We start from the raw sequence: 2,273 nt of genomic DNA on the forward strand, positions 1-2,273 counted from the left end.
AGGTTATCCAAGTCAGATTTAAAGTTTATTAAAATTTGCACAAATTTTAATGAACTTTAAATCATTTTTCTTCAATGCACTTGTAACGGCTTCGTGTCTATATATTTTGAAGTCGTTCATTCATTTCCGGCACATTCTTTGAGCATTATCATTCAGATCGTCCTCTCCTCACGTTCCTGCGTGATCGATCCGAGGACCCAAAGTCTTTATTCGGAGTACAAAAGTAATGCGAGCTCCTACCCGCTTGCAGCACGGTTAATAACATGAAGAGGGTATAGACGGACACACAACGCATGCGCAAGTGTACACACAGCTATAGACTTATTGTAGTGTATGTATCTTCTTCTGCTCTCTTGGAATTCACATCATTGGTTCCACAGCCAGTTAGGTGAGTCTATCGATGTGATCGGACGTGCGTCATTTTTGGAAGGTGTGACCGACGTCAAACGCGAAATTGAGTTTATGTTACTCTTTTAGACTTTCATATTTTGCACATTGGTTTTTTTTGTTACTAACCGCATAAGCGGCATTTTCGATTCTGGCCGTATCGACTCTGTTAGAGTCGGGGCCAATCTCGCCGCAGTTCCACAGGCAGACGCGATTTCTTTTTCTGGAGTTTTTCGGACGAAGTTGAAGAGCGAGCACGTGACGACATTCCGAACCGGCGCAAACCGGCAGCACTTTGTGTTCAATATGCGATTTCGTAGTGAAAACGACGGCCTCTCTAATTTGTGTGTTCTGTGGTTTCAGTTTAACGTTTCTTCTTTATTCTTTTCCTTTCAAGTGCAACAACATTGAAAGTGTGACCGACTCCTTTCTTTTCTTTGTACGTTGGATTTCCTTTAGCTATTCTTTATTACGGCGAAATATCACTAAAATGCTGACTAACAAGGCATTTATTCGAAAAAATTCATGCGATGATATGACGATAATTTATCATTTCTTCATATGACGCAATTTATCTGTATGTGATTTATCTGTATATGTGCGTGCGCTTATAAATAATTCGTCTCCCTTCCTTTTCTCTCCATATGAGAGAATAGACTTAATGATAATACGCATTTCTATATCCGGATCTTGCAATTTTTATAAGTTTGCATTTGTATTGTGTGTAATCGTACAGCAAATAATGTTTAAAAACACAAGACTTACAAACATTAGTGAACGCAAAAAACATTCGTACAAGCAGATACTTAAAACAAAAATCTTATTTTTTTTTAGAAAATAAACGTTAATTTATTAACAAAGAATAAAAATAGGTTGTATATTTCTCAAAATTATTTTATCTAAAAAGATGTGTAACAATTAAATTATCTTGATAATATTATCTTAATAATATTTAATATGTATAACACAATTAAATATACGCATTAAGAGATTAGACAGAGATTACTAATATATTTCTCTCTCTGTTATCGATTTTGTTAAAATTTCTACCCTGCATACAAAAGTCGGCTCAAATCGTTTCATGTTGCGACTCTGAGGGTCTCTACAATGTATGGAATCTTTTTTTTTTTGAAATAAAGAGAAAAAACACAGTATGATGTATTTAAGTATTTCAGTTCTGCTTTTGATTTAAAAGATCTCTTGAATCTGAAAGAGAGAGAAAGAAATATATTAACGAGCACGTTACGATAATCTTTCTTGAAATAATTTTTTTATGACATGACCTTAAAAATATCAAAGGTGAAATAAAAAATAAGTCACGTATTTGAGATACAAAAAATGAAAAATAAATATAGGTAGTGTCACGTTTGTCAAACGTGCTGTCGCATAATCGATCACACAGCATTACTCAAACTTACGTACGGAATAACACCGGTTTCACTGAAGAAAGAAAGTTTAATAACAACCCAGATAACATTTATGTTGCATAAGATATCTAAAAAACGTCTTTTTTTTATGTCTAAAAGATGTCTAAAAGACGTCTTGTAGATATCTTATGCAACATGCATGTTATCTGGGAAGACTTTTTTTAAAATCCCAGACAACACCATTTTTTAAATCCCATACAATATTAATAAAATATTCACAAAATATTTGTAAATATTTATAAGATTTGTTTTAATATTTTGTAAATATTTTTGTGATGTTAGATTGTATGCATCATAAATATATATTATAGATATTCTGAAATATTTATTATAAATGTTGTTTTTTTTAGTAAATATAATTGTTGTTATTTGTAGTAAATGTTATGAAAATACTTAATAAAATATTATAATCCAAATAAAAAATACTTACTAGAAATATTTATTTATATTTATCATAAA

The 2,273-nt window shown here is 31.6% G+C and overlaps 1 protein-coding gene across 2 annotated transcripts in view; it reads left to right on the top strand.

Moving 5' to 3' along the window:
* Positions 1–385: 385 nt before the first annotated feature.
* LOC108746698 (dehydrogenase/reductase SDR family member 7) overlaps positions 386–2,273 on the top strand; it is an 8,078-nt gene continuing 6,190 nt past the window's right edge. The window contains exon 1 of one of the 2 annotated variants that reach the window (XM_018483623.1): positions 386–826. The gene's annotated coding sequence lies outside the window, so the exon portion shown is untranslated. Of the gene's footprint in view, positions 827–943; positions 965–2,273 lie in introns of those variants that run through there. The other variant, XM_018483624.1, reaches the window with a different exon arrangement.

Source organism: Trachymyrmex septentrionalis, unplaced genomic scaffold (genome assembly GCF_001594115.1).
Source record: "Trachymyrmex septentrionalis isolate Tsep2-gDNA-1 unplaced genomic scaffold, Tsep1.0 scaffold188, whole genome shotgun sequence".
Classification (NCBI taxonomy): Eukaryota; Metazoa; Arthropoda; class Insecta; order Hymenoptera; family Formicidae; genus Trachymyrmex; species Trachymyrmex septentrionalis.